The following is a 14,494-nucleotide window of genomic DNA, read 5'->3' as shown; positions in this document are numbered from 1 at the left end:
CCCACCAGGCCATTTAATTTCAATTCAACAATATTCACTGAGAGCTAGGCATGGTCAGGCATTTTGCTAAGCACTGGGGATATCAAGTTGCCACCAGCAATATCTAAAAACTAGCTCATGGATATACACAGCCAAACTGGCAAAACTGGTTTCATAGGTTCCCAAATTGATAAAGGACTCTACAATAATTAGTGCATAAAAATGATCTAGCAAAGCAACAGCAAATACCTCTGACCATGACAACAGTTTCAAACATTAAGACAAAATTATTTATACATGCATGGAATTCCTTCACTTGCTCTGCCATCATTAATTTGCAAACTTTCTCTCCTGATCATTCTCCAATGAATTATTTATTATTATTACTACTATTACTTAACGTAACTCTACTTAAGAACCTACATATAAATGGGTTCTGCAAAAATGGTACCAAACATGTATCTTTAATTTCCTAGATTTCACAATTTATCTACTTCAAATTTACAGCTGTCACTTTATATTTTGAGTTTCTATTGGAGAACTGTATTGAACTGCATTGGAATATTTCTCAGGCATCTTACCAAAATGTTATCAAAAGATACTAAACAATATTGGATCCTTTTGTCCTTGCTCGTTCATTTTATTCCTTGTTTAAAAGATACTGAATGCAAATGATCTCAACTGAAAAAATTTTAAAAGATATGGTTTTCTTATATATTTAAATTGGCTACTAAACCCCAAATGCCAGATTTTGAAAGCAATTTCCCAAATGTCACATGCAGCTGTCAAGTGTAGATTTAAAAATGAAAAAGATAACAAAGACAAAGCCTTGTAGGACATAGAGCACACAGGAGCTCTCAGGAGCTTTGAACTTGGTCCAAGAGACACAATTATTTGGGGAGAAGAGGGCTCACATGGTGAAAGCTGGTCAAGGTACACATGAGTTTTAACATGAGTTTTAGTTACACTAAAAATTTCTCTAGAAATTCAATACAGCTGAAATCTAAGCTATAATCACTAGGAAAACTAAAAATGTTCCAGACTGAAAAAGCTTACTGGGTAGACATTGGCCATACAAATGAGTAGAACATTACATTCTTTTAGTTTGTCAAACTTAAATCGATGATCTTGAATACAAATAGATTCTGTGTTTTATAGTCAACCAACTGTCCCCTTTTTTAAAATCTTCAAGAACACGGCAGAAGTGAAATCAGATGGAGAAGTTGGTTACATGTCAGTGAGCTGAAAACATAAAAATAGCTTTAAACATAATTTGGTTGATAAAATATTTTTCAACAAGGATTTCCATTCTTTAATTTGATATAACTCACTACAAAATCTGTGTATAGTCAATAGATAAATGCTGGATCCAGACCCACATAGGATTTTGTAGGTCCCTACATACTTTTCCAGGTTATTAAGAATGCATCTCATGCTGAAATCTACAGGCTTCATTAGCAAGATGAAGTATTATTTTAGGCAAACAAAGTGAAATAACTCAAAATCTGAAAAGACAAATGGCAGAGCATGGGATCTGAACACACAGTCTGTGGTTATGAAGAGAAATTCACATCACAGATCATGAAGAAAAAGGACACAAGCCCTCAATGAATTTCCATCATAGGGTCAGCTACAAACTGTCTTAATCCAAACCATGTAGAACGGATGTTAAGAACACAGGAGTTGCCATCAGACACTCCTCAGTTAGAACCCACCTTTTGCCCAAATTAGCTGTGTAACTTGGGCTAAACTGGTTGTTTCCTCATCTGTGAAGTGAAATAATAGTGCCTATTCTCATGTGGTTGTTATAAGGATAAATTAATTTACGTAAAGCATCCAGTATAACAAGTACTCAATATGTACAAATTATTACAATTATTATACAATATCACTGATACCACCACAATGATCAGTAATGCCTTCAAACCTTTTGTAGCCACACTCCACAGTACTGGGATGAGGAGAAAGAGCGCAAGCCGCCACTTGTAGATATCTAGAAAAGTCCAGCGAGGCCCAGGGCACAGGTGAAATCCATACACATTCTAGGACATTGAGCCATCGGTCCGTGTCCTGGCTCTGCTGTGATTTTAGGTTTCTAATTGGGATGCAAGATAAAATACAGGATGCCCGGTTAAGATGAAATTTCAGACATATTTATATTTAAAAAATTATTCATTATTTATCTGAAATTCAGAAGTAACTGGGTGTCCTGTATTTTCATTTGTGAAACCTGGCAACTCAATCTCTAATGCCCCTTTTCTCTCGCTCATTCACTTAAAAAGAACCCGAGGGAATTCTGTTTTATCTTCAACTCCCTGACACTGAGAATGTGATTTCTAGCAACAAAACAAACAGCACCAGTCATTTGCAAAAGCTGTATTAAGTTTCCCCAAATTTCCAAGGAATTTTTGCCCTATCACGTCATTTGATGCTTACTGCAAACAGCTATCTTCACTCCTGCTTTATAGATGATGAAACCATGCAGAGAGGCGAGCTGTCATCATTTCACAACTGTTGCTGACCTAAGTCCCCTACAATCATTTGCCACATTATCAGATTCCACATATCTTCCCTCAATCATGAGGATTTTAAAAAGCTTTATTTTGCATTATGAAACAAAGCACGTTAAACGTGCTTTTCAAATTCCCTCCTCTTCTCCCCAATTTGACACACTGAGTTCTTATTCATGGGCTGGAAAATCTTTCACTGCCTTCTGGCTCTAATTTTCTTTGATCTATGACCCACGAAGTTGCTAAATCCCAAGGCCAATTCATTCAAGAATCTCCGACAGACTTTGTGCCTCCAGACTCAGCCTCACAGCCTGCTATTATTTGCCCTTCCTCTTGCAAGACAAACTCTAATAAAAGAATGTGAAGGTTCCACAGAGCTTGGAGCCTCTCACTACAACCATGTTGCTCATCACCTGCAGCACACAACTGCATTCAGCATCACACTCAGGGGTATCCACGGCTGCATTCAGCATCACACTCAAGGGTATCCACGACTGCATTCAGCATCACACTCAAGGGTACCCACGGCTGCATTCAGCATCATGCTCAAGGGTATCCAGGGCTGCGGGGAGCTGCTTCAGTTCATTTACCTCCAAGTCACCTCCCTCCCTAGCATGAGCCACTTCTTCGAGGGCAATCTTGGCTTCTCTCAGCACAAGGCGCCCTCCTTTTCCTCCACAGAGACTTGTCTCTACCTCCGCCTCTTCCAGCACAGTAAAAAGAGCACATGAACTCTTGAGTAGTAACACCCTCAAATAATATCCCTACACAAATATGTTCACCCAGTCCTTGCTACTGGTTTATTTCTTGAATGGCTACTTTTTTTCCCTCCTTACTTTTCTACATGTTTATGCACAACAATGCTATCTGGTTTTCTTCCTTTCTTTCTTTTTTGAGACACAGTCTCACTTTGTCACCCAGGCTGGAATGCAGTGATGCAACCTCGGCTCACTGCAACCTCCACCGCCCAGGTTCAAGCGATTCTTGTGCCTCAGCTTCCCAAGTAGCTGGGATCACAGGCGTGTGCCACCATGCCCTGCTAATTTTTGTATTTTTAGTAGAGACAGGGTTTTGCTATGTTGGCCAGGTTGGTCTCAAACTCCTGGTCTCAGGTGATCCGCCCGCCTCAGTTTCCCAAAGTGCTGGGATTACAGGCATGAGCAACGGTGCCTGGACAGAAAATTAGAACCATGTTTCTACCTGGTTTTGGACCAGTTATTTTGCTTATTTTTCTTAGAGATGGGGTCTTGCTCTGTCACTGGGCTGGAGTGCAGTGGGGCAATCATAGCTCACTGCAGCCTCAAACTCTTGAGCTCCAGAGATCCTCCCATCTCAGCCAACTGAGTAGCTGGAACTACAGGTGTGCACCACCATGCCCAACTAATTTTTATATGTATTTTTAAAAGATGGGGTCTTGCTATGTTACCCACATTGGTCTTGGACTCCTGGCTTCAAGCGATCTTCCTGCCTCGGCCTCCCAAAATGCTGGAATAACATGCATGAGCTACTGCGCCCAGCTGCTGCCTGGTTTTGAATAAATAATGCAAGACAGGAAAGGCGTGGCTTTCATTAGTTTTATCCCATATCCAGCCCATTAGCAATACACACATATTGTGAAATGTATGCTTTCCTGAAATTCAAGTACTGCTAAAAAGAGAGGGAGACTTTTAAATCTAAAGCTTCCCTCCCCAATTCCATTTCCATATATCTTCTAGGATACTCAAATCTTAAGAATGAATATTAACAACAAGAAGGGTCTGATACTCCTAAAGTCTGTAGTCTTAATTTTTCTCTAGAATCTAGATCATGAAAAAAAAAAGTTACCATGTATTAAAATGCTTACCATGTGCCAGTTCTATTCTAAGTATCATCACACTATTAATGTGATGTTATAACCTTCTGAAACAGATGTAAAACTGAGGCACAGGGCAACTGAGTAACTTGCCTGATGCTGTAAGACCAGGGACAGACAGAAGTTAGGCTCCAAAGATATGCTCTTTACCCATACAGCATCCAAATGCCCTAAATTAAAATGCTGTAGCTAAAATTTTACATGTGGAACAGGTCTGGGCAGAAGGAAGGGGATGTTCGTATAAAATAAAAAAGGTAAGGTAAAATCATTCTTTCTCCCTTTGACCTTGCATATGATCCTTTCTGATCAAGGCTGGGGAGGTGATAAAGGCTCTGGTGGTTAAGGAGATGATGTTCCAAAATGCAGAAAGGGGTACTGGGACCCAAAATAGAGGGGGAATTGAAAGACAATTTCTGGCTTTCTCAGCCTTTTTCCTGTTTCACATGACTCTGCTAGTTAAGGAGGTAAGAATGTATCTGTAATCTGAACCAGGGCACCTGCTGCTGATAGACTCCTACTGCCTACAAGAGAAACTGCAAGCTCTTAGCTGGGCAGTGAGGGCCCCTCACAACCGGAGGGGCCAAGCAGAGCTACTCCCTGCCCTCCATTCACTCCATACCCTTTCATGCCTTCGAGTAACCCCTGCAAATGCACTTCACTTCCAGCAAGCTGCAGGATGCCGGTCAAGTGCCAATTTCTCTAATTGCCTTCCCTACTCCACCCCTTTCCATGGTTCATGGATGCATTTCCACAGCACGCTGCCACATCTGTGCCATGGCGCCAATCACTCTGTCCAGTAATTACCTTCCTGACTGCATTGTGGATTCCTCAAGGGCAGAGACCTTGCTTTCTTTTAGCGTGTGCCTGGTGCCTATGTGTTTACTGAATAAATGAATGCATTCAATGTAGGGATGATACATTCATTCAAGTCTTAATCAGGTTAAAAGTTTAGAATTTTAAAATGATACAGAGTATTTTCCAAGCTTAGAGCTTCCATATACCCAGAAGAAATGCCAGTCATCCCCAAGCATAAATTTAAGAAATTAATTTTTGCCTTCAAATACTTCTATTAATATGCAATAAAATTACTGTATTATTTAAGCATTTTAAAGAAGGAAAATATTGAGTAAAAATATTCCAGCCGGGCATAGTGGCTCAAACCTGTAACCCCACCATTTTGGGAGGACGAAGCAGGTGGATCACTTGAGGTCAGGAGTTCGAGACCAGCCTGGCCAACATGGCAAAACCCCAACTCTACTAAAAATACAAAAATTAGCCAGGAGTGGTGATGCATGCCTGTAATCCCAGCTACTGCGGAGGCAGAGGCAGGAGAATCACTTGAACCCAGGAGGCGGAGGTTGCAGTGAGCCAAGATCACGCCACTGCACTCCTCCCTGGGCGACAGAGAAAGACCCTGTCTAAAACAGTAACAACAACAAAAAACCTTAATATTCCAAAAGTTACAAGAGTTTATCATAGTGGAAAAAAGTTACTGAAAAGTGACCTAAATAGTGTTCTATTTCCTGAGCCTCCATAAACAAATTATTTGCAAAATATATCTCAATACAATGTCACTCTGTTAACTAAAATAAGTTCTCTCCAATAGTCTTAGTTATTAAACTTATAAAATACCTGGAAAGCAGTGAAAAGTAATTATTCTTTTTTTTGCGGGGGATGGAGTCTCACTCTGTAGCCCAGGCTGGAGTGCAGTGGCACGATCTCGGCTCACTGCAACCTCCGCTTCCCAGGTTCAAGCGATTCTCCTGCCTCAGCGTCCAGAGTACCTGGGATTACAGGCGCGTGCCACCACGCCCGGCTAATTTTTTGTATTTTTAGTAGAGACGGGGTTTCGCCATGTCGGTCAGGCTGGTTTCGAACTCCAGAGCTCAGGCAATCTACCCACCTCGGCCTCCCAAAGTGCTGGGATTACAGGCGTGAGCCACCTGCCCAGCCGATTTTTTTTTATCTTGTAAAAAAACCAACCTGTAACTTAGATTTATAAAATAGGTGATGATGCCATATATTCCAGGAGAAGTTCCCTCTGTCTCCTAGCCATTAGACCACCTGGATTATTGGACATAATTCAGCATTCTGGACTCACTACACATAACAGACCCTAATATAGCTGGGGGAAACATACAAAAAAGAGGCCTACTTCTGTCTTTGATAGCTGATTTACAGAAGTTAAAATACAATCACGTTTAAGAAATAGCTGGTATCATATTGTACTATGGAATGTTTTATTCCAGGCTGTTTCACCTTTGTGTGTTGTGTGTTTTGGGGTGGGGAGGGTGGTGAGAGGGAGTATTCACACATGTGACTCATTTAAAAATCTGAGCACAGGCAGGGCGTGGTGGCTCATGCCTGTAATCCCAGTACTTTGGGAGGCCGAGGCAGGTGGATCACCTGAGGTTAGGAGTTTGAGACCAGCCTGGCCAACATGACAAAACCCCATCTCTACTAAAAATACAAAAATTAGCCGGGCATGGTGGCACATGCCTGAATCCCAGCTACTCAGGAGGCTGAGACAGAACTCTTTGAACCCAGGAGGTGGAGGCTACAGTAAGCCGAGATCGCACCACTGCACTCCAGCTGGGCGACAGAGCAAGACTCCATCTTTAAAAAAAAAAAAAAATCTGAGCACGGATTTTTGGGTATTATGGTAATATGGCATATAATTTCAAGGAATACCATGGTCAACCTTATTCTTAACACCCTTCGCCTAAGAAATATATGGCTCTTAAGTTAATCAGAAAGATGGTGTAGTTCATGGCCTTCCATCTAGTCTAGGGAAACCCGACCATCCCTAAAGAAAGGCCAGATGTTTATGAGACATCACATTTGGGTAATTTTTCTGCCAGTTCACCTACCTATAATAGATGATAGCAAGTTGGAACCAAAATGTCTCACTACAGTTGGTTTATCCCACCTACATAGAGGCAGTGACTATGTAGATAATTGCTTAGGGATACGGGGTTTAAAAGTATATAGTGAACATAAAAATTATAACTAGTATCAGTCTCACCTTTCAAGACCAAATTTATACCTATAAAAATGTGTCTATATATTTCTGTGCCAGATATTGGTTTCCCTCACTCCGAATTGGTTTGTGGGTAATAAACTTTGATTACATAGAGTTTGAAAGTTAAGCCAGGCATGGTGGCTCACGCCTGTAATCCTAGCACTTTGGGAGGCAGGGGCAGGCGGATTGTCTGAGCTCAGGAGTTCGAGACCAGCCTGGGCAACATGGCGAAACCCTGTCTCTACTAAAAAAATACAAAAAATTAGCCAGGCACGGTGGCGCACAGCTGTAGTCCCAGCTACTCAGGAGGCTGAGGCACAATAATCGCTTGAACCTGGGAGGCAGAGGTTGCAAGCTGGAGCGCACTGCACTCCAGCTTGGGTGACAGAGCAAGACTCTGTCCCCCCACCACCCCCACCAAAAAAAAAAAAAGAAAGTTAATAAAGTTAGTAGAGAGTCCAAATATGAATAATCAAATTACCGCTTTAAAATTTTTAATTGGGTCTGTTGAAGACAAATGCACAAATGCCTCATAAATGACCTAACAGATTTCTAATGTGAAAAAATACTATAAAAATTGGAATGCTATAGAGAAATACTGAAAAAAATACTGTATTTTGTGACTTTCACTGAAACTAGGACATTTAATTGCAAAAAAAGCATCAATATGAGTCACTAAAAATAGCAACTAAAAATGTGATTATGTACTCCATAGAAAAAATTCCAGATTTTTTAAAAAAACTCATTGTACAGGAATGAGCACAGGAAGAGCTTTAAATAAAAAAAAAGTAGAGAAAATTTAAATCATTAAAGATTCTATACACATCTGGTTCCTTGACATAGATGTTATTCATTGAGAGTTACTGAAAACACAGAATATACTCTGTTTTGATCCTCAGAGAGCAGTCAATAGAGTGAGGTTTAAGAATTCAGCTACCATATCCCAGCATGAGTTCTATTTAGGAAAAAAATGGGTATGTAATTATAGCAGATTGAGTATTTACATTCTATGTACTATTCTAAGTACTTTACCTATATAACTCAATGACTGCATACCACAATGCTATGAGGCAGGTACTAGTATCAAGCCCATTTTACAGATGTCGAAACAGGTGCAGAAAGGATAACTATAAGATAATCTCATGACTACTAAGTGGCAGAGTCATAACTCAAATCCAGGCACTCTCTCCAGGACCCATGTTGCTAACCACTGCAATGTGCCCTCTGCACTGAAGATGAGAGTGTTAGAGCTGAAGGGACCCATGAAAGCACCTACATTGTATTCTCCTTCTGTAAACTGAGGCCCAATCACACTGGTCTATGATTCCCCGCTGCTTGCTCCATTCACGACATTCCTTTATCACCTTTTACAGCCACCTTCACAGGAACTTGGGTCATTGCACAAGGCTGATTGGAGATTTACACATTTGTTTTGACTATCTGGTAAGGACACCATTGCAGTTTTATAACAAACCAGCATTTTGTTCAGTTCTCACATACTCCTCTGTTATCAGAAACCTCTGTGGCGATAATCATATAAAACAATATTCTACGAATATTTTGTTGGACACTCAGAGAATCAAACACTATGTAGCATGGACACTATAATACTATAAACGTCTGAACAGTTTTAATAAGTAAAATCTCATTCTTAAATAGACGACAGTACTGAAAAGAATACCTTTGAAACAATTTTGGATTTGCAAATTAAATGTTAAGAACAGATGAAAAAGTCTCCAACCCCATCTCAGATGCTGAATCTGATGAATGTTAAAGTTCTTTCAAACTCTGAAACTGAGAGTTTGAATGGCTGCTTCTGTGAAATCATAGTTTCTGGTGCTTCAGCTGATTCACCTAAGTATACTATGAGACAGTGTGCCGGGGCTCTACTTAACCTCATCAGAATACGCTTCCATTATGTGCACAGACAGTAACAGGTGACTCTCAGGTGATAACAGGCAAGTGATTTTGTTAAGAGGTGAGGTGGGAGTGGGGTGGGAATGTGGTTAAGTTCCCAGAAATATCAATGATTGTTATTAGTTATAACATTCTAGGATAACTAGCTCATGTTATTAGTCATAACATTCTAGGATAACTAGCTCATCCCTAGAAGCAAGCACTGGGTTTCCTTTTATAGGTGCACAGTGACCTCTACTGGTACAAGTATAGAATCCCGAAGTGCAGTTTGCTCCGTAAGTGATTTTCAGAGGCACAACTAAGAATATTTATTCTTTGAAAATGACACCAAAAAGAAAAGATATAATTTAAAAAATACTTATTTTTTGAAAGCTTTTATAATTTTCAATTAATGAGATCTCCTCCTCTACCAGAATTAGACATTTCAATTAAAGTTGTCCATACACATAATATCACAGAATGCAAAGAACTAAACAGTACTTTAATTTAAAAATCCTGCTGCTAAGTGTTACGGTGTCAAAAGTGCTATAAAATATAATTATTTTGGAATAACTCCAATTTACCCAAAAAGTACCAAAGACACCAATTATAGAAGAATTATAGCGTATATTTAAAATTTGCAAAATGCTTTGAAACTTTGCATTGTTGAATGCTAAGTAGCTCACCTTCCCATGGATATTTTGCTTCCTTGATTTTAAAACAATTAAAGTATTGGTTTTCTCTCTTAAATCCCAAAGGCTATCAGAAATAAACTGTAGGTAGGTTTATTACATTTATAGAAACTTCCAATAGGCAAGTTTTACCTGCATGTGAAACAATGCCAAGTGAGATGCTGACGTCAAAGACAGCCTCCATATGTGTCATTATTTGTCATGCACATCAAAATACTGTACAAGAGTTCAAAGGAAAATCAGTTTTTAAAAACCCATGGCAATATTTTTAATTATTGTAGGCTGAAATTATTTCCTTCAAACTGTATTTCCATAACTTTCCACAGCAGAAAATGAAGTAGAAAAGAATTTAAAATGATACTTTTCAGTGATGAACACTCAAACCAAATTTCATTCCAACAGCGGGAGAATACAGCATCCTTAATCTTGCCCATTTTGTTTGTTTTAACAAAGTATAATAAAAATAGCTGTGAACTAGTGAGTTATAGCCAGTTTTTGCCCAGAATACATATAACAGAGTTTCTTTTCAAGAAATTATTCATTGCTTAGATAAGAGTAATGAATTGGGAAAAATGAAGACATTTTTATTTAACTTTGATAACTAGGACTTGCATATGTGTATGGCACATCTCACTATTTCTGTTTATTAATTAATCAGCCCATATTTGCTGTACTACATGCAAGGCACTGCTGGGGATACAAGGGTGACAAGGCATAGTCCTTGCTCCTAAGGAACCAGCACTTAGGGAAAATATGACTGCTATACAAGTAACTATAAGAACATATTTTATTTCATTATTTTATTTTGAGATGGAGTCTTGCTCTGACACCCAGGCAGGAGGGCAGTGGCGCGATCTCGGCTCACCGCAACCTCCGCCTCCCAGGTTCAAGTGATTCTCGTACCTCAGCCTCCCGAGTAGCTGGGATTACAGGCGTGCACCATCATGCCCAGCTAATTTTTGTATTTTTAGTAGAGACAGGGTTTCGCCACGTTGGCCAGGCTGGTCTCGAACTCCTGACCTCAGGTGATCTGCCCACCTTGGCCTCCCAAAGTGCTGGGATTACAGGCATAAGCCACCGCACCCAGCCTATAAGGACATATTTTAAATAATTCACCCTTAAAAGATACAGTTTTTACTAAAAAATGATCTAAACTTTTCATACAACTCCCTACCGCCTCCCTCCCCTACCCCTGCCCCACATAACAATATCTGTAGCCACCTTGTGGGGCCCTGCTTCTGCAGACCTGTAAATGTCTTCTCTTTCCTTTCATATTTTGGGCATCAGATGGGGAAAATTATGCTTCTGGCTCAAGGAATATCCATATTAACCACTTTTAAAGCAATTGCTGGGCCAGGCATAGTGGCTCATACCTGTAATCTCAGCAATTTGGGAGGCCAAGGTGGGAGGATCGCCCGGGCCCAGGAGTTTGAGACCAGCCCGGGCAATATAGCAGGACCTCCCCTCTACAAATAATTTTTAAAATCAGCTGGGCATGGTGGTTCCTTTCTGTGGTCCCAGCTACTCATGAGGCTGAGGTAAGAGAATTGCGTGAGCTCAGGCGGTCAAAGCTGCAGTGAGCTGAGATCATGCCACTGCACTCCAGACCCTGTCTCAACCCCCGACCCCGGCCCCGCCAAAAAAAACAACCCACAATTGCCACCACACAACTCCTACTCAAATAATCATATCAGTAAAATATGTCCTAGGATCACATAGTGAATAGACACATACTAACAGCTTTCAGTAGTGAAAGGTGAAGAGAAAGAGTGAAGCCTCATGGTGAATCCATCAGGGCCTGGCCTCTGTTTTGTACTCTCTACTCTCAGCCTACAGGATAATGCTTTACTCACATAAGGATAACACAGGACACTACAAAAGCAATTTTCTAAAAGTTAACTCTAATTCCCTGAAAACATTCATGGGTTTTAAAATTATAAACGTTAAATCACAGCCGGGCATGGTGGCTCACGCCTGTAATCCCAGCACTTTGGGAGGCCGAGGTGGGTGGATCACTTGAGGTCAGGAGTTCGAGACCAGCCTGGCCAACATGGCAAAACCCCCTCTCTACTAAAAATACAAAATTAGCCAGGTGTGGTGGTGGGCACCTGTAATCCCAGCTACCTGAGAAGCTGAGGCAGGAGAATTGCTTGAACCCAGGAGACAGAGGTTGCAGTGAGCTGAGATTACGCCACTGCAATCCAGCCTGGGTGACAAGAGTAAAACTCTATCTCAAAACAAAACAAAACATTACATCAAGAAATTCCATGTAACTACTGAATCCCTGAGAGTGCTCTAAAATAACATGTCTAAGAAAAGAAAAACATCCTTCCAAACTCTGTTAAGACTGGGTAGAACAGAGAGAACAGGAAACAGCTGAAATGCTCCTCAGTAGAGGACTGGAGCACCATGGGAAACTGCAGATACTGGGTACAACAGAAAAACAGGAAACGTGTTCCTCAGGAGAAAATTGGTTAACTAGGGCCAGGCACGGTGGCTCACACCTGTAATCCCAGTACTTTGGGAGGCCGAGGTGGGCGGATGACCTGAGGTCAGGAGTTCGAGACCAGCATGGCCAACATGGTGAAACCCCATCTCTACTAAAAAAAAAAAAAAAAAAATACAAAAATTAGCCGGGCATGGTGTCAGGCGCCTGTAATCCCAGCTACTCGGGAGGTTGACGCAGAAGAATCACATGAACCTGGGAGGCAGAGGTTGCAGTGAGCTGAGATCATGCCATTGCACTCCAGCCTGGGAGACAAGAGCAAGGCTTCATCTCAAAAAAAAAAAAAAAAGAAAGAAAGAAAATTGGTTAAGTAAATTAAGGTTAAGCAAATAGCAGAATATTATGCAGGCATTACAAATGATGTGCAGCTTATATGCTCGGGAAGCATCTAGAAGAACACATGAGGAACTAATAATAATGGTTGCCTCTGCAGAAGAAGAATTAGGCTGGCTGGCTAATTATGAATTTTTTACTTCATCTCCTTTGTTATTGGTTGAATAAGTTATGATAAACATGTATTATTTTAAAATAAAACAGACAAAAATGTGAAATAAGCACCATTTTGAATGACAAGAAGAAAAAGGAAAAACGACTGTGCTGTAGATGGTAGAAAGAAAACAGGTATTATGAGATCAGCGTGAGAGATGTTCACGACAAAAGAATAGGACAGAGTACCGAACTTTTAAAATTTTTGGTCAGATGAACAATCTGATAAACTCATTTGTCAAAACTAATATTAATTTGAAAAAATAAAAAATCACTGAATTGAGTAAAGTGACAGCATTTCTGAAAGGAAATAAACCTTTACATGAAAAGTCACTCAATGTGAGAATGTTAAAATTTTTATATTTTCTATTTCCACAGCTATCCTCACATATTTTCTTGTCTGCTTTAATCAAGGTATCACCCCAAACAGTGTTAACCACTCCAGGAATTAGCAGTGAACAAAACTACATTGTCCTTCACCCGTGGAAGCTTTTGTTGCACAAATTTCAAAAGCCTTGTCAAAGGCAGAAACCAGTTAGCACAAAGAATTGATGTCACAGGATAAACAATTTGTACAAATCCTCAAGATACTCGAATGACAAGTTCTGTGCTTAGGACAACATTCTCCATGAGGACAAAGAAGGCAGTAAAACAGTTTCAAGAACCACCACAATTCAAACATGTAACACTGCTTTTAAATGCTGATCAAATGTTAAGGCTCCAAAGTGCTATAATTAAGAGATTCGTTTTTTTCCTTTATTTTTTTAAAGCATTGTTCAAAAAACAAGAAAAGTAACTATGTTATCCAATATGAAATTCCACAACATGAATTTTCAGCTTAGCAACTAGTCTAGGTAATGATTAACTGGGATAAGGCAATGACAGGAAGAAAACCCAAACCAGATGGAGCTGTGGCTACAAACTACAGAATGCTCACCTGCCTAAAAGGGACACAGAAAGGACAGTCCGGGACTGAAGAGCAAGAATTCCATGTGGACTTGGGAGTTCCTGATCATTCAGCAGTCATTCATTTCAGTTAAAGGTAGACTTCGCTCTCATGAAAATGTGCGTGTGAGTGAGAGTATATGAGGAACCTCAAGAAAGAGAGAAGGATAACTTTTTAAAAATTCCCTGGAAGATATTGGGGTAGGCTAATTTAAAAATCAATAAAAAGAAGCAGAAAAGAAAGCCAGGACAATGGAAACTCCACTTATTTTACAGTTTCCTCTGAGACTGGCAACATATTTTACAGATTACATTCCCAAAGTGTGTGTGTGTGTGTGCGCGTGTGTGCACGCATTCATGCATGTATGCAACTATGCATTTAAAGACTCAATTTTATCAGCAATGAGAATGATTTTACAATTCTGCTGTCTTTGTGGCTGTAACCTTTACTGAGTCAATTCTCTTGTCCACTTTCAAAGATTTATCTTGGGAAACTGAAATAGTAATACTCCTAATCTTCTGGCAAAGCTAACCATCAAATGATCAGTAAAGAATTTGCCCCTCATGAGTATACAACAAAGTCAAATTCCTGCACTAGTTAAATTA

The 14,494-nt window shown here is 40.0% G+C and overlaps 1 protein-coding gene across 12 annotated transcripts in view; it reads right to left on the bottom strand.

Moving 5' to 3' along the window:
* SCAF8 (SR-related CTD associated factor 8) overlaps positions 1-14,494 on the bottom strand; it is a 255,439-nt gene that overhangs the window by 110,535 nt on the left and 130,410 nt on the right. Inside the window, exon 22 of one of the 12 annotated variants that reach the window (XM_055391093.2) lies at positions 1,912-2,074. The exons of the other annotated variants lie outside the window; for them this stretch is intronic. The gene's annotated coding sequence lies outside the window, so the exon portion shown is untranslated. Of the gene's footprint in view, positions 1-1,911; positions 2,075-14,494 lie in introns of those variants that run through there. 12 annotated transcript variants of the gene reach the window in all.

Source organism: Gorilla gorilla, chromosome 5 (genome assembly GCF_029281585.2).
Source record: "Gorilla gorilla gorilla isolate KB3781 chromosome 5, NHGRI_mGorGor1-v2.1_pri, whole genome shotgun sequence".
Taxonomy (NCBI): Eukaryota; Metazoa; Chordata; class Mammalia; order Primates; family Hominidae; genus Gorilla; species Gorilla gorilla.
Note: the sequence above shows the minus strand (reverse complement) of the source record. Positions and strands in the feature narration are given on the sequence as shown.